Source organism: Scylla paramamosain, chromosome 15 (genome assembly GCF_035594125.1).
Source record: "Scylla paramamosain isolate STU-SP2022 chromosome 15, ASM3559412v1, whole genome shotgun sequence".
Classification (NCBI taxonomy): domain Eukaryota; kingdom Metazoa; phylum Arthropoda; class Malacostraca; order Decapoda; family Portunidae; genus Scylla; species Scylla paramamosain.
In genome coordinates this window covers 5,641,179-5,659,846 of record NC_087165.1, presented here as the reverse complement: position 1 = coordinate 5,659,846, position 18,668 = coordinate 5,641,179, and positions in this window count along the sequence as shown.

The following is an 18,668-nucleotide window of genomic DNA, read 5'->3' as shown; positions in this document are numbered from 1 at the left end:
CGGGCGTATAAGAAAGCTAAGGACTTGTCTTTTCTTGCAAACTTACGAAGAATACCGGCACAGGAGAAGGAGGAAGGTTATAGGACGTTGTGATATTTCAGAGTGCAGTGTGCAAAGGAGACATCGTGAGCGACGGTGAAGAGCGAAATGACTTTGCATGAGAGTGCTTCCGGTGTGTAGAAAGTGTTCGTTATCAAGGAGTTAACATGATCAGCGCAGGAAGTGGAGGTCGTGCAAGGTTCAATTACAAGAGTTAGAAGTGGTTGGAAGAAGTTTGGGGATCTTTACTGCCGTTAAGGTGGCGCTCTTCCTTCGAACTAAAGGGTACTTGTTGCAACTTGTGTAAGGACTGAAGATCGTCATACTTTACGGTAATGGTATCACAGCAGTGAGGGATGAGGGTGTACTTGGGCTAAAAGGCACCCTTGAATAATAAGTCCAGCGGAATCAGATTTGTAGATGAGGACCTGAGAAGTGTAATGGAACTCGAATATGTTAGTGATGTTTGTAAGAGGTAGGCCGGAGTGGCAAAGGCACGTGGATAAGATGCAGAAGTTAATTGGGGGAAAAGATTTAGAAACACGAAAATTGAAGACGGTGAATATGAGTGACATTCAAATATCTGAGAACGAGGAGAGAGAGAGAGAGAGAGAGAGAGAGAGAGAGAGAGAGAGAGAGAGAGAGAGAGAGAGAGAGAGAGAGAGAGAGAGAGAGAGAGAGAGAGATCACCCGAAACTACCTTCCTCCTTAGCCAGGTGATTACCGTTCCGCTATTGATCATTGCTTTAGTAAAAATGTTCGTGTTATAACTGCTTTTTATAACGTACCTAGAATTTTGACTATCCCAGGAGTGGATAGCTTCATGATACGTGTTTAAAAGCCACTGTATGAATAGTTTCAGTTTTGTTAATCACGTTCAGGTTGACGTTAAGAAGTGGGACATATCCGCATCTCTTTCTGTGTTCTTGCAGACTATCACGAGATTGTCCCACACCTCAGGATATGTGAACATCTGTGGCACTCTGTTTACGGTAATTTATTGATCATTACTTTACTTGAGCACTATTCGTCGTTCAACTCGTAAAGGAAGATAAACAGATGTGCTTGAATACCGACTGCGTATCGTCTGTCCCTAAGCTGAACTGAAACTTAGGCTGTGAACTCGCAACTCACTACAACCCGAATGAAGGCTCCTTGCCTATAAATAACTCATGAGTCATTTGTGTGCGTGGCAGCAGAGTCAGTGGTCAAGCGTTTTCAAAGTACCCTTATTTTGAGGCAATCTTCAGCTAAAAAAACCCAAAAACGAAGCTTCACCGTCCCTGTAGTATGTCAGCATTAGAGGCGCTAAAACTGCCAACTTACTGGGCCCTTCCGGCCTTCATGCAGTGGCCATATATCTGGATTACTTTGCGAGGCCCCGGAGGAGAGGATCTTAGACGTTGGCCGACTGATCTGTGTGTCTCGAGATATTGCGGTTCAGGCATTAAGATACTCTTAGTAATGCACAACAATAAATTTAACGGTGGCTGGAAATTTCGATATGCACAAGTCTCTGCATAATTATTCACACCTCCATCTGGTTCAAGAAATATTGGGACTCCAAGCAATATAACAGAGAATGCCAAACAAATTACGTTCACAGAGTCGCAACGTCTTTCGCATTGAGCCTGAAAAATGAATGAAAAATGACAATAGTTTTGGCCGTCATCGATCATGTGACAGAAAGTTCTACAATGATGAAATTGTGCACTTTCTTCCTGGACGCCTTCGTCGCTACCGCCGCTAAGGAAATGGAAGTTTTAAATAGAACTTCTCGCGTTTAAGTTTCAAGGGCCAAAGAATGAAACACAATTACATGGGGATCCTTCTGTGATCCTTGCCTGACCATTCCATTGCGCTGGTAGGCTGCCCGTGGAGACCAAGCCTCGCCTCGCCTTGCCTCGCCTCCTCTCGCCTGCAGGGAACAGCTGGGAGCTCCAAGGCAGGCGGACAGCATAATATGTATGTGCTATGCTATAGAATTTCGCTTCCAATGTTTGTTTATCCACAGTAGAGCCTTTTTCTTTCGCATTGTTCCCTCCCTCTCCTCTCCTCTCCACACTCTATAGTAATATTTCATATTATATTATTTTAATTTCCACATTCGTTTTCATGTGCTCCTTTAGTTGGCTGCGTGCACACGCTATTTATAGGGTGCATAACAAGAGATTCTGTGCACCTCTAGTACATGGTGACCACTCGACATCCCCCTTATTACCTGAGTATAATACATAATAACTCATTTTGGTGCATTATTAAAGCGTTCCACACTGTAACATTGATTATTGCAGAATTGCTGGAGATGTGTTTTTTTTTTTTTTTTTTTTTTTTTTGACCTCACTCAGCACGCACACCATACTCATCACCCCACACAGGACACACGGAACACACACTGCCAAGGCGTTCTTACATGACGATCAGGACAACGCAGATCACATTTTGTAATTACTTTTTTTCCTGGTCAGCGCAGCTTTCATCATTTCCTTCTCCCGCCGCCCTCGCAGCTGCTGCCTAGTCCACGCATGACTAATAACCCCACGCACTACCTGCGCGGGGACCTCCTGGCGGGCGCAGCTTCTTGTCTGCACTTTTCTGGAATTTCTGGATTTTCTGAAATTTCAAATACTATTTTTAGTGAATGTTTTGTGAAAAAGAATCATGTATCTAAGAATAATACAAAGGTGCATAACAACATATCAGGATTAAATAAATTAACTATATAATATGTTCATTATTATTATTATTATTATTATTATTATTATCTTATGGATGCCAATAGAATAGCCTGATATTTTTATCATTATACTAGGCAATCGAGCATCATTATGCAACTATAGTAAAATTATTTTGTACTGAGCGTCTAGGCGTGGCCCACGTGTGGAATCTCCTGCCTATCTCTCAGCCACCGCCACACACAACACTAATTTTTGTTTGATACGTTTACCATTTATTGCTTTATGAATAATCTGAGTACATATACGAGTATTTCCATAATAAGGACGGAAAATATTATAAACGTTTCGCTTGTTTGAAGATAATAGCAATAGTTTTGATTTACTTATCTTGACACCTGATAACGATGCTTTCCGACATTGCCAAGGTCGTACAGTGACAGGCCACCACAGGTCAGGTGGAGGCAGGTGACCGAGGTCATTTCCTCTGGTCACAAACAATAATTTTACCTCCCTCCCGCACCTGTCACGCACCTTCGACTGTTTCACAGCATTGAGAAAGAACTTATTTACATACAATGAAAATATTTCTTTGAAGAAAAGCAAATAGAGGACCTTTAATTGAAGGCGAGGGTATTCTTAGGTCATCTTAGGCACGACGCAGGTAGACTTGGAAGGACAGCGGAAAGCCAAATCCCCACGTGACCCACGCCTAGACGCTCAATACAAAATATATTATACTATAAGCTATCAAGTTACATTTTACTAGGCTACCAAGTGTCATTATACTAAGCTATCGAGTGTCATTATATAAAGTTATTGAGTGTCATTGTCTTAGGTTACCGAGTGTCATACTAGACTATCAAGTGTCATAAAACTAGATTATCAAGTATTAGATTAGGGTATGCCATGCTACCAAATGTTACAAAACTAGACTATCAAATGTCATAAAACCAAGTTATCAAGTGTTATTAGACTAAGATATCGAGTATCACACCAGGTTATTAAATGACATAGGCTATCGTGTCATAAAGCTACGTATGCTAGCGAGTACCATACTGGGCTATCAAGTGTCATTCAAACAGTTGTCACAGAGGTGCCCCAGGGATTTATGCTAGAGTTAAAAGGGAAACGTAGTATGGATGCAAACACTATAACTTACGCTTTACTTTTAGAAAAGTTATCTTCCCCCCCTGATGAACGCAAACTAATGGGCTCATGGGAGGTGCCGCCCGACAGCCACGCCCTCCCTACCAAGCCCAGTATTCAAAAACATTCTGCTCTTTCACCACAACTATTATCAAAGACCATAGGAATAATAAACCAAGTTGTCAAGAATGTTTCTCCTGTTAATAATGCATAAATCTTGTTAATCTGTCACTAGAACCATATAAAAAAAAATAAATAAATAAAAAAACAGTACAACTTCAGCTACAGCCCTTTGAAAGTAATGACGGTTCACTGCAGAGGTGGTCCACAAGTCTTACACAAGAAATGTCACGGTCCTGAACTTCATGGCACTGAGCAAACGACACAGGTAAGAGTGAGCGAGCCTTCTAGCACCAATGAGTGAAGCAAAACATCAATACCACAAAGAATGAATATATATATATATATATATATATATATATATATATATATATATATATATATATATATATATATATATATATATATATATATATATATATATATATATATATATGTATATATATATATATATATATATATATATATATATATATATATATATATATATATATATATATATATATATATATATATATATATATATATATATATATATATATATATATATATATATATATATATATACACACACACACACACACACACACACACACACATTCACGGGGGTTGTTTTCTGCTAAGCTTCCAATTTTTCAGAATCAACATTATAGTATGCAATAAGATTCTTCAAAAGAGCAACGAATATTAACATGATTGACATAAATAACGGTAATTATCCCACGTGGATTTTATATCATACATAATAGAAAAGCCATTTATTTGAGAGGATAACGGGATACATCTAGCAGGTTCCAATAATGCCCGTCAGTCATGCGGCCGGGCAGTGTAGCAGAGGTAATGTTAGTGTCCCGTCTCGTTTATCTCCGAGTTTTTCCTTCGATTAAGTGTGCACTGGGCTCAAGGATGTTGTGAGGTGTTCCTGTTACTGTGTGTAGCGGTGCATGAAGACAAAGGGCACCCTGGACACTCAGCTGGTCGTCAAGGTAATGTGATATGTGTGGACGTGTTTCCTTGACGGGTGACGCCGGGCTAGGGGTGATGGCATAGGCTATTTCAAGCATGGTCGTGAAAGTCCCATCCTCTAACAATGGACACAAGTGTAAAATAAACTTCGTTACCAGAAACCAGAGTAATATGACGTAATTAACATGCATTTCAGTGTAACAATGTTATGTGAGAAATGACATTGTTTGCAATACTGGTTATTCCAAATGATATTATATGAATATTGTGAATGGAGATTTAAGAGTTACCCAGCTGATACTGTTTGTGTTTAGCCACTGATACGAATGGTTACTTGCAAATTTGACGACTGATTTTATTTCTAGTGATTTTGTGATAAGTTATCAGATTTTTTTTTATGCGATTTGATCTCAAGTGATTTTTAGTGGTCGTTATTACTTCACGCATTCCCTTTCTTATCACTACGTGTCTACTACGTAATTAGCTACCTATAGACCCTGGTGCAGAAAGTACTCAAATCGCAATACCAGTGGACACACTGAGTAAGCAAAAAGACATGGACATCAACCAAAAGGACGACGATGTACTTGAATTAGCTTGTGCTGTATCCCATTCTCAGCTCTTGGATGCAGAAAGTACTCGAATCTTGGTACCAGTGGATGTATTGAGTAGGTAAAATGACATGGACATCGACCAAGAGGATGATGTACATGAATTAGCTTGTGGCTCACCTTCCAGAATCCGTCAACGTCTCTACCAACTTCAGTGTTGACCGTGTTCATCCAGAAGATATCTTCCAAGAAACAATTGTCTTCAACACTGCCCACTGTTGGACAACAGCTTATATGTATAACATCATGGAAGAAGGTACCAAACCTGGACGACCCTTGATGGTGGACTCTCGTGGATTCATGTATTCTGTGAAGGTCGACAAACGATATAAGGGTTCTAAGATAATATGGAGATGTACGAGTATAGTAGCTTCCAAAACTAACTGAAAATAAATAAATAAATAAATAAAAGAAAAGTTAACATTTTGACACAATGGACGGTATTATTAAACACTAGGGATGGTTGCCGAGTATTATGACCAGGGAAATTTGATACTATATTATCGTATATAATACTGTATTACTACTTAATCACATGCAATCAGGAAGTATGTTTCATATTGTTCATTATACCACCCTTCACACCACTTTAAAGATAGTTTTGGGAGCCACTGTACATCCAGAGGGACAGATGGACCATGCCAAGCGAAAGTTGATCAGGATGATAAATTTTCTCCATTATATTTTCACAACCATCCTGCCTATCTAGGACAAGACCAGCTTCTCAAGACCTGTGCTGAGATGAAGAGACGAACCAAGAACGAAGTGTTCTGATCGGCAGTGACCATCGTGTAGGAAGTGATGGCTAGGAACACTACTTCATATCCCGTACCTTGCACCCTACGTAATCCTTCCAACCTTTCCCATGCAGCCAACAGAAATAGACAAAGCAAGAGACCAAAGCATTTCACATTTAATTTTGAGAAAGACCACGTACCTGATGACTTCCTGTTAGATTAATTTTTTGTTGGTGATGTCCGCCACTTTTTATTTTCAAGCTTAAGACAAAGAGATATACTGAAAGTTGCCAGAGCGTGGTACTGCGATGAACATTCCGTATTGTTTAAGCTCCTTTCATACAACTTTACTTAATCCATGTTTTTGTAAAGGGGGCGGAATATATGAAATAAAATACCACTTATTTATTTTATTTTATTTTATTTTATTTTATTTTATTTATTTTATTTATTTATTTAAGAAGGTCTTGCAGTGTATCAGGAGGGTCTTAGTTATTGAATCAAGTTTTTTGGGGAGTGAAAAGCGTATTTCCTGAGATTTTTATAAAAGGATGTAGCTTCCAGTGGTGACAGGCAGTGTGGAGAAAGGCAGATTACCTTGGGGTTCGAATGCCATATATGACATCTGGTACCGTTCATTCATATATTCCTGCAGAGCATATCAAACCATCATTTGAGAACCTACCTATGGAAGTATGCTACAGAAAGAAGATAGAGAGATGTGAGGTATATTTTTAAAACTGGTAGGGAAAGCAAGTACCTACCTATCAAAAATTCAATACGAATTACTGTTGTCTTCTTCTTCCTCCTCTTCTTCTTCTTCTTCTTCTTCTTCTTCTTCTTCTTCTTCTTCTTCTTCTTCTTCTTCTTTACTTTAGATAATTGTAGATTTCATTAAAGATGAGCAGAAATTCTGGACTTCGGGATTTGAGTAACGCTGAAACAGTCTTCTCTATCATCGCCTTGTCCTTCTTCCAGCTGTTGAAAGACGAAAACTTGGCGTCCAAATCTGTGTAAAGAGTTAACATGTATTTCTATAACTACTCGAAAAATCGTACCCGTATTCTCTTATGTATTTGAAAAAAAAAAATTTAAATATTTATTTGTTTACTATTTTTTGATGGAACAAAGCTTTGCAGAGTATGCGAGTTTTTTTTTTTTTCTAATCCCTTGAGGTCCGGGAAAATAACTGAGTGTTGTCCGCAAAAAACGTGACGTGTTTATACTGAAACGACAAAAATAATTGCTACAAAGGGAAAGTTACAAGGACCGTGAGACAGTTTTCCATTGTAAAAAAAAAAAAAAAAATAGATAAATAAATAAAATCAAAAAATCTTTGGAATAGTCTCTCTCTCTCTCTCTCTCTCTCTCTCTCTCTCTCTCTCTCTCTCTCTCTCTCTCTCTCTCTCTCTCTCTCTCTCTCTCTCTCTCTCTCTCTCTCTCTCCATGTACGAGTATTTCTTGTCCGTTATTCACTTTAAATGTGACTTGAATATTTGAAAGAGGACTGTTCCAGGTTATTTCAAGGACTAAATTGGCTTAACTTTTTCTGACGTAATTCTTTTATTTCTATGAAGCGGGACATATAGCTGGTTACTCTCTCTCTCTCTCTCTCTCTCTCTCTCTCTCTCTCTCTCTCTCTCTCTCTCTCTCTCTCTCTCTCTCTCTCTCTCTCTCTCTCTCTCTCTCTCTCTCTCTCATTAAAATACACACACACACACACACACACACACACACACACACACACACCAGAGAGAGAGAGAGAGAGAGAGAGAGAGAGAGAGAGGTACCATTACTTCCACTATTCACTGTTCACACCACTGCGGAACAAAACTGACATCTGATCTGACTGAATTCGCCCACTGTAGTGAATCATTTGTCAGGTATTCCAAGATTTTTCATGTCCAGTCTGCGAAAATGCAAGATAACAATCCCACATATTTTTTTCTCTAAACTAAGTGACTTTTACACCATAAACCTTCTGCGTTGTGCCATAGATACTGAAAAATCTCTGTTCCGCATCAGTGGTAGAAATATTAGTCCCTATTAGCACTGGCTCAGGCCTCCGTCTTCGTCGACCCTGCGTAGCGTGTTGACCGCGATCAGCTAGTGAATGAGCTCTCTCCCCCTTCCCTTCCTTGGGCTCGTGATTGGTGGACTGTGCGGAGGATAATGGGCCTGACTCGCGGTCGCTGATTGGAAAGGGGCAGGGCTTATCCGTCAAGTTAATTTGAACACGATTTCTCCCTATCTTTTTTTCTTTTCTTTTTTTTTTTTTACATCCTCTCCTATTTTTGTGATGTTGCTACTGTATTAATCTTTTCTTTTTTTCTCCCCTCCCCCTCCACTTATTTTCGTTCATCATGGTCGTCATGTTTCCGTTCGATTCCATGATGTTAGTGGACACCTGCACGTCCAATTGTTGTGTAGGCTACTGAAGCAGGCCACCAGGTTAATTAAGGAGCTGACAGCCGCTCTGTTACTTGCTACCTCGTTTTTTATTCTCATGGTTCCTCCTCCTCCTCTGCGTTCAGTCTGTCTTGTTTTCTTCTTCTTCTTCTTCGTCTTCTTCTTCTTCTTCTTCTTCTTCTTCTTCTTCTTCCTTTTCATCTTCTTCCTTTTCATCTTCTTCTTCTTCTTCTTCTTCTTCTTCTTCTTCTTCTTCTTCCTTTTCATCTTTTTCCTCCCTATTCTCGTCGTCGTCGTCGTCGTCGTCGTCGTCGTCGTCGTCGTCGTCGTCGTCGTCCTCCTCCTCCTCCTCCTCCTCCTCCTCCTCCTCCTCCTCCTCCTCCTCCTCCTCCACGTCCTCTCTCCTCTTTTCTCTCCTTTTTATCCCTCTTTTTCCATTCGTGTTCTCACCGTCCTTGTCTACGTCGTTTTCCTCCTCCTTTTCCTCCTCCTCCTCCTCCTCCTCGTCCTCCTCCTCCTCCCTGCCATACTCTCAAGGTGCACCAGACTCACACTCAGGGAAGGTGGATGCAGGCTGAGAGAGGCGGTTGATACAATGAACTCCCGCCAAGGTGCTGTGTCCTTCTCGCTTCGTCCTTGCCACGCCTCGTTTACCTCGGCACCTTAACGTAGTGGCACTTGGCGGGGCTGGAGTTCCTGGTCGAGGCTGATGGTGTTGCGTGGCGGACCACTGAACTGCTGGTGGTTGTGGTTGTGGTGGTGGTGGTGGTGGAACGAGGACACTCAGACGGGTCAGTTACTCTAAGGAGAACAGTCCCTGCGGCGGCGGCTGGCAGAATGAGGGGACGGAAATTGAAATAAATAAGTAAATAGTGTTTTTGTTTAGGCACGGCGCACTTTCGGCCCAAATAATATTGTGATCTTGTTTCCCTTTCTCTTTTTTTTCCTTTTACTTGGTTTTCTATAGTTCATTATGTAATACAGGTTTGAGTGAAAAGAAAGGTATTTGCTCTTCCTGTGGGCATTAGAATCTGCCGAATTTTTTTTTATTAGTTTTCCTTAACTATATTTGTATCCTAAAAATATATATGTTCACGGAAGAAAAAGATCTTCCCTCTCTTCCTCTTCCTCTTCCTCCACAACGTCGCTCGTCATCTAGCAAAAAAAAAAAAAAAGATCACCGCGACCATACACGAGTATACGTAGTGTTGATGAAGCCCGTGTTGGTTTTTCATTTCCGGCGGGAAGAGGCCGGTGGAGATTGTTTGTTGTTGTCCCGTGTGTGTGTGTGTGTGTGTGTGTGTGTGTGTGTGTGTGTGTGTGTGTGTGTGTGTGTGTGGGTGTCCGTTTTTTACATACATTTAAAAAGAAATCTCCGTGAAAGTTAGATGAAAGTTTGTGCTCTAACGAAATCAAAGTTTTAGCACGCACACACACACACACACACACACACACACACACACACAACACACACACACACACACACACACACACACACACACACACACGTACATAAGATGAGGCAGTAGCAGCAGCGGCAATTCTTCATCATCGGTTCGGCCGCAGCGAAACAATGCAAGCTCAGAAATTAATCTCAGACGAAACCACAAAAATTTGCGTCCAAAAAGTATAGTCTCCTCCACCACCACCACCACCACCTCCTCCTCCTCCTCCTCCTCCTCCTCCTCCTCCTCCTCCTCCTCCTCTCCTCCTCCCCATAGCCCTTCCTACTTTCCTTAGTCCACATTCTCTTCCTCACCTTCACTCCCTAATCTGCAGAATGCCTTTCCCATTTTCTCCTCCTCTTCCTTTATCTTCTCTTCCTCCTTCTCTTCCTTCCATATGAACTGGCAACGTGCACAATAAGAAATGCAAATTGCAAAGCCTAATGTTACAAGTATGTGTGTGTGTGTGTCTGTGTGTGTGTGGGGGGGGGTATGATGATGACTTAAGGCACCTCTGGGATCTGCTTAAGTTTTGTATGAAGGACTTACAGGTTCTCGCCGTCTTTTTTCTCCCCAGACCCTTGCATCACGTCCCCGCACCCCACTCCAGCCCGCGGGAGTTACGTAGGCACACAGTGGTAAGGGAATGAACGGCACAGTAAGGTGAACAAAGGGTACGAGTGAATGATAAGGAGGAAGCAGGAAATATTATGAGCAGTAGTAGTAGTAGTAGTAGTAGTAGTAGTTAGTAGTAGTAATAGTATTAATAGTTGTTGCCGTTGTTGCTGCTGTTGTAGTTTTTTTTAGTTTAGTTTAGTTTATTGCCATATCACCAGTATATACAATGAACAGTTATGTACAGGTATTGTTGAGGCATTAGTCTGCTGAGCTAAGCTCTTAAGCAGACATGACATAGATTAATTACAGTAATACATGTTTCCATGACGGCAATAGGTAATAAATTAAGATTAATAATTATATTACAAACAATTTAAGACAAAAACTTACATCCTACAGACAATCATGACATTAATAATCACACCTTTCCATAAAAAAAAAAAAAAAACTGCATTTGACATTATTGTGCATTAATTGATAGACTTTGCAATTTATGAAAATGTTTTTTAAGTTTACTTTTGAATATATTGAAATTAGTTATAGTCTTCAAATCATCAGGTAAAGCGTTCCAACACGTAGGTCCAAAGCAATGTATTGAAAATTTATACAATGTTGTTCTATGTTGTGGACAAATCAAGTTGATATTATTTCCTCTAGTTCCTTGGCTATGATGAATATATCTAAACAATTTCCTGGTACTCCTAATTTCATTTAAGTCATTATAAACAGATAAAAGACAAAAGTATTGCAATAGGTAATCAAATTTCAGTAATTTCAATTCAGTGAACAAAAACTGTTTGGAATCATGTTTTCTTTTGAATGTAATGGTTCTTAAAATCTTTTTCTGCATTACAATAATTTCTTTTACAACTGAAGGCCATGTACAACCCCATAATGATAAACAATATATAAAATGAGGATAACATAGTGAGTAATATAGATTTTTCAAGGCATCAATTGTTAGGTTACGACGAATTTTGTACAATACCCCACAAATTTTTGACAATTTCAAACAGTGATTGTATATGGTTTTTCCAGTTTAAATTCTCATCAATTAAAACCCCTAAAAATTTTGTACATGAAACCCTTTTCAATTCACATCCTTCCATATAAACTGTCCTCATTCTATGTTCCACAGATCGATTTTGAAATAATATATAATTTGTTTTTGTAACATTTACCTTTAATTTGTTAGCAGATACCCATTTACTAATTTTCTCTAATTCAGTATTCAAGGCAGTATGCAAATTATTTAAGTTATCATCATGTAAAAGAAGATTTGTATCATCAGCAAATAATACATAATTAAATTTTTCAGAGGCATTAGAGATATCATTTATATATGTCAAAAAGAGCAATGGGCCCAGTATTGACCCTTGAGGAACTCCTGTGTGAATAACTTTTAGTTGTGATGATTTTTTATTACAGTATACTGATTGTTTCCTATTAGTTAGATAACTTTCTAATAATTTTAATGGTGTTCCTCTTACTCCACTATTGTAGAGCTTATCAAGTAAAATTGCATGATTCAGTGTATCAAAGGCTTTCGAAAGGTCTAAGAATATGCCTGCTACATAACGTTTCCTTTCCAAATTACTGTAAATTTTACTTGTAAATTGCATTATGGCTTTTTCAGTTGACATGTTATTACGAAAACCGAACTGATTATTTGATATTAGATCAAAATCTTCCAGGAACCTCCTTAATCTTTGAACAATAGCTTTTTCAAATATCTTGCTAATAGATGGTAATATAGATATTGGTCTATAATTATTTTCATCGTCAACATCACCCGACTTAAATATTGGAATCACTTTAGCTATTTTAAGTTTGTCGGGAAAACAACCTTGCTGAAAACAGAGATTAATAATGTGGGTCAGAGGTATATCAATGTACTGTGCTGTAATCTTTAGCAGTCTAGGTGGAATTTCATCATATCCTGGAGCAGTGTTTGTTTTTAGATTGCTTAAATACATATTTATTTCTTCTCTAGTAACAGGGCACAAGTAAAGTGAAATGTTTGCAGGATTGTTGAGAAACTGACGGTGGGAATTTTGTGGTGTAGCTGTTTGTTGTTGTGAGGATTCTGTCTTTTTCAGAAAGTGATCATTAAAAACATTAGCAGTGTAGTCATTATTATTTTTCAATTTAATTTCAATTGTACTTTTATTGTTATTTCTTCCCAATAGACTATTTAATGTGTAGTAGTAGTAGTAGTAGTGGTAGTACAGAAATGGCATCTGTTTTAAGCAATGTGTGTTAAGAAATAATTCTAATAATAGTCGTAGTAGTAGTAGTAGTAGTAGTAATGCTGTACTACTACTACTACTACTACTACTACTACTAATACTACCACCACCACCACCACCACCACCACCACCACCACCACCACCACCACCACCACCACCACCACTACTACTACTACTACTACTACTACTACTACTACTACTACTACTACTACTACTACTACCACTACTACTACGACTTCTGCTGCTGCTGCAGCAGTTGGTGCTGGTGCTGGTGCTGCTGTTGCTGGTCCTGCATCGTTTTCTTTCGAGATAGTGACGTTAGCTAAACGGGAGCCCAGAATTGTTTAATCGAGTGAGTGACTGACTGACTGCTGAGTTAAAGGCACCACAATAGAGAGATCTTATGGCGTTACACATACAAAAATATTGGGTAGGCAAACATAAGAAATTAGAAAAAGTCTCTCTCTCTCTCTCTCTCTCTCTCTCTCTCTCTCTCTCTCTCTCTCTCTCTCTCTCTCTCTCTCTCTCTCTCTCTCTCCAGAAGAGCGGCCTGGAAACCGCCCACTCGAGGCACAGCTCAGGTGACAGGGAAAGATGACCCGCCTCCGCCACCTTCCGTCTTGCCGCCTCTCTGCTTAATGTGTGCCAGCTGCGTCGATCTCCCGTGACTCGCGGTGCTGCTTTTTACTCCTTTGTTTATGTGCTTCATTTTTCTTTTTCTCTTTTCTTTTTTTTTTTTTTAAGTCTTTTCGCCGCGTGCTTTATTTATTTCTCTTGCATGTTTTCGATGTTTGTTTGTTCTTTCCTGTGATTTCTTTCGGTTTGTTTTACTTATTTGTTGTTTCATCGTTTTTCCTTGCGGGTTTATGTGTTTGTTTTATTATTCTTTTCTTGCCGTATCGTTCTTTCCATTATTCCATCTCTTCTGCCTCATCCTCCTCCTCCTCCTCCTCCCGTCTCTGCTTCGCCGTTTGTTTTTCCCCACCTCTTCCTCCTCCTCCTCCTCTTTCTGTGCTATCTTGTCTCTTCGACGAGTAAATAGCGTAGGATAGTTATACAAAAAAAGCCTAGTAAGAACCTCAGTGTCTGTTGGTGTTTGTCTTCGTATTCTTTCACCACCACCACCACCACTACCACCATCACCACAACCTTCATCACTACCACTATCTCCACCACCTCCACTATTTCCTTCATCGCTCTCCCCTCTCTTCGCCACCACCATCTTTTCGTCAACTGCTACACCGTTGTTCTCTGTGTTGTCGTAATGTTGCAGTAGCTATAGCTGCTGCGTGTGTCGTGATGGCATTAGCATAAGTCAAGTCCCAGTTACTCCAGAAGTCGCAATGGGTCTTACTATATTTTTTAGGAACAGCAAAAAGTTGTACCTCGTGAAGGTGGCAGGAACCTAGAGGAATATTAATATTATAAAGAGGAAAATGATGAGAGAGAGAGAGAGAGAGAGAGAGAGAGAGAGAGAGAGAGAGAGAGAGAGAGAGAGAGAGAGAGAGAGAGAGAGAGAGAGAGAGAGAGAGAGTGTCGCAATTTCCATCAGACAAAAGCTCAAAGTAGAAAAAGGTTGTTCTCATTCTTGGAATCAATGTACGTGAAAGCTAAAATAAAAATTGAAAAATGTCGGCATTTTTATCAGACACCAAGAGTATATAAAAAAAAGAAAAGGTTCATTCCCTTACTTGAAATTGTGTACATACAAACTTATCACATGCAGTTTCGTAAAAGCCAACAGGTTTGTTGCTGTTTTTCCTTCGTTTTTTGCTCCTGTGTGTTCTCCTGTATTCCTTGAGGCATCCCTTGGTGCCTGAGTTCTTACCTCTGAGATCGCCACGTTCGTCCCCGAGACACTCGTGCCTCAGAATGAGTTTGAACCTCGACAAACTGGGTAGATTGAGGAACAAAAGATGCTTAGAATACACAGCGAAAGTCCTGTTCTTGGCTACCATTCTACGACGTCCTTCTGCCAGCGATGCTCAAGGTATTAAAATACCACCCACGCTCTCCTCGCTCATGACTTTATATTCAGGAACAAGGGATGCTTAGAATACATAAGCGAAAGTCCGGTTCTTGGTTACCATTCCTTGACATCCTGCTGCCTGTGATGCTCAAGGTACTAAAATACTACCCACAATCCTGTCGCACATGACGTAGTCAATGAAGAAAGACGTCACGAGGCTGTCGAACATAGAAGCTTCGTGTACTCACTCAGAATTTTCAAACGGTTTTTAAGATGGTACGAAGTTTGGATTATAGTCTTAAAAGTCATTATTCTTTCCACTGTACGGATAATGAAAAGCAAGTGGAGAAATAATTTATGAGTTCGGAATTTGCCGCAAGTTAACTGATGCAGTGAATATCAAGGAAAATCGCTGGCTGACTTTCAGTTAGATACTCTTACTAACTCGGGAGAACGTGCTTCCAAAAATTCAATTAAAACAAGGATGGTGATGAAGACAGAGCAGTAGGAAAAATGTAAGACAAGTAGGAGGAGGAGGAAGCAAAAGAGGAAGAAGAGGAGGAGTAAAAGAAGCAGGAGGAGTACAAAGGAAGACAAACAGCTGCATACCTTGAGGTCCTTAATAGGCTGTTTGTATATCTAATCTTCACTATTAACTACTACTGGAAGAGACAGGATAGTAAAGGAGGAGGACGGAGTGGAGGAGGAGGAGGTGGAGAAAAAAGGAGGAAGAAGGAAGAAGAGGAAGAAAAAAGAGGAGGAGGAGGAGGAATAGCTTTGAATGCAAGATTATAGAAACTACAAACACAACAGAATTTGCTGTTGAGACTCCCACCTCTTCTAGTTAATACAACGCCACTCCTCTGGGTATACTAGGGCGGCGAAGTGATCAAGAAAAAGAAAATCTCGACGTGTGCCTGTTTATCTTACCAATCTGGACCCAATATTGAGGAGGGAAGACTGAGGAATCATAACTCTTGTTTCCCAAGGTTAGAAAATAAGAAGACCATGCGATTATTTAAGATTTTTAAAGGAAATGAGAATATTACAATGTTAACTTGACGTCCTTACCAGAAAAAATGGTGCGATGGTGAGAAATAGTGGTAGCTTTGAAACAGTGGTTGTTCTGGAATAGTGGTATGCTAGGAATAGTGCTGGATCTGGAAGAGTGGAAGGTATGGAATGGTAGTAGGTCTGGAATGGTGGTAGATCAGGAAGGGTGGTGGGTCTAGAATGGTGGTACGGGTGGAATAGTGGTAGGTCTGGAATAATAGCATGTCTGGAATAGTGGTAGGATATTTTTCTGTCCTTTTTCTATCCTTTTTCCTTTTCCTCCTCACAAAACTTTCCGGGCGTATGTTACTGTTCTGTCATTTTCTAGTTTTTAAACTCAGTGTTTCAGAATCTTTTTCCCTCCGTTTTCTAAATCTGATTGCTTTTCTGTTACGTTGTTCACTTGAGGGTCGTGTAACTAAACTTATCTTGTATGTATTTTCTCCTGAATTGGTTTGACTTCCATGATTTTTTTCTTCTGCTAGCTGATATTTTATAATTCTTTTTATTTCTAAAATTATGTTAGTTTTTTATTTTTTTGTTTCACTCGATTTCTTTACGTGTACATGGAAACTTGTTATTGTTGTATCTCCTGTGTATGTGTGTGTGTGTGTGTGTGTTGCAGTAACTTTTACAAATCTGCCTGAAAAATTCTTGACATTGTTTTGTAAGATATTTATATTTCTTTTCCTGTCGTTCATTTTCATCCTTGGGAATATTGTACTTTGTGTCTTTTTTTGCGACAATTATTATTTTTCTCCCATCAGTACACTTCATTCAACAAGGCTCTTCCCTTGTAAAGGCTGAGGCTTTGCTTATTAATCTTTAACACTAATATTCGATTTTTTATTTATTTATTTTTTTTTTTACGGTGAAAATAACACTTGTAGTTTAATCTATGTCCGTGAAATTCCAACTTCCCCCATCCCTCCACACACAAGCTGCATAATCGTATAATACCTTTTTTTTTTTTTTTTATCACACAAAATCTAAAACATACGACATTTCACACTGCCATTCATAAAATCTTTTCACATCCCAGATTGCCTCAGAAGTCATGGTTTAAACGTTTGGCCAGCAAAAAAAAAAAAAAATAATAATAATAATGAAAATAAATAAATAAAAATAATAATAATAATAATAATAATAAAATGTTTAAACTCGGAATACCAATAATTTTTAATGAAATATTGTTTCGTCGTTTCTTGATACTTTGAGTCGCAGATTCAGAGCAAGCTTTTTTTTTCATCTATGCTGCCCTGATCTACAGGAAAAAAAAAATGAAAACGGTCATCGTGATTAGAGTATCGCAGCCTTCTTGGATATTGTGTGATTTTGTATATAATTATTTATTTTTCCATTGCTTTCTGGAGCAACGTACGCCTGCTTAGCTTTTATTTATAATATATATATATATATATATATATATATATATATATATATATATATATATATATATATATATATATATATATATATATATATATATATATATATATATATATATATATATATATATATATATATATATATATATATATATATATATATATATATATATTTTTTTTTTTTTTTTTTTTTTTTTTTTGTAAGAGGGTCATACTCCATACATGGGCGGATAAGACCCCTATACTGAGTTAGCAGCTGGGCGAAGGGGTAAGGAAAACTGGTGGAGACGTCTCAGCACACCTAACTTCATAGAAGCTGTTTTAGCTGGAGATGAGACGTGAAGTTCCCAGTTTAGATTATACGTAAAAGAGAGACCGAGGATGTTCAGTGTAGAAGAGGGGGACAGTTGAGTGTCATTGAAGAAGAGGGGATAATTGTCTGGAAGGTTGTGTCGAACTGACAGATGAAGGAATTAGGTTTTTGAGGCACTGAACAATACTAGGTTTGCTCTGTCCCAATCAAAAATTTTAGAGAGATCAGAAGTCAGGCATTCTGTGGCTTCGCTATGTGAATTGTTTACTTCCTGAAGGGTTGGACGTCTAGGAAAAGACGTGAAAAAGTGCTGGGTGGTATGATCAGTGTAGGAGTGGATAGGACAATAAGTTTGGTTTAAATCATTGATAAATAGTGGAAAGAGAGTGGGTGACAACAGAACTATGAGGAAGATCATTGTTAATAGATTTAGGGGAACGGTGACCCTCTACCACAGCAACAATAAGACGGTCAGAAAGGAAACTTGAGATGAAGTTACAGAGAAAAGGATAGAAGCCGTAGGAGGGTAGTTTTGAAATGAAAGCTTTGTGCCAGACTCTATCAGAAGCTTTTGATATGTCTAAGGCAATAGCATAAGTTTCAACAAAATCTCTAAAAGAGGATGACCAAGACTCATTAAGGAAAGCCAGTAGATCACCAGTATAGCGGCCTTGACGGAACCTATAATAGCGATCAGATAGAGGGTTGTTAAGTGATGGATGTTTAAGAATATTCTTGTTGAGAATAGTCTCAAAAACTTTAGATAGGCAGGAAATTCAAACAATAGGACGGTAGTTTGAGGGATTATAATTTCACCCTTTTTAGGAACAGGCTGAATGTAGGCAAACTTCCAGCAAGAAGGAAAGGTAGATGTTGATAAGAGTTGAAAGAGTTTGACTAGGCATTGAAAGAGTTTGATTAGGCAAG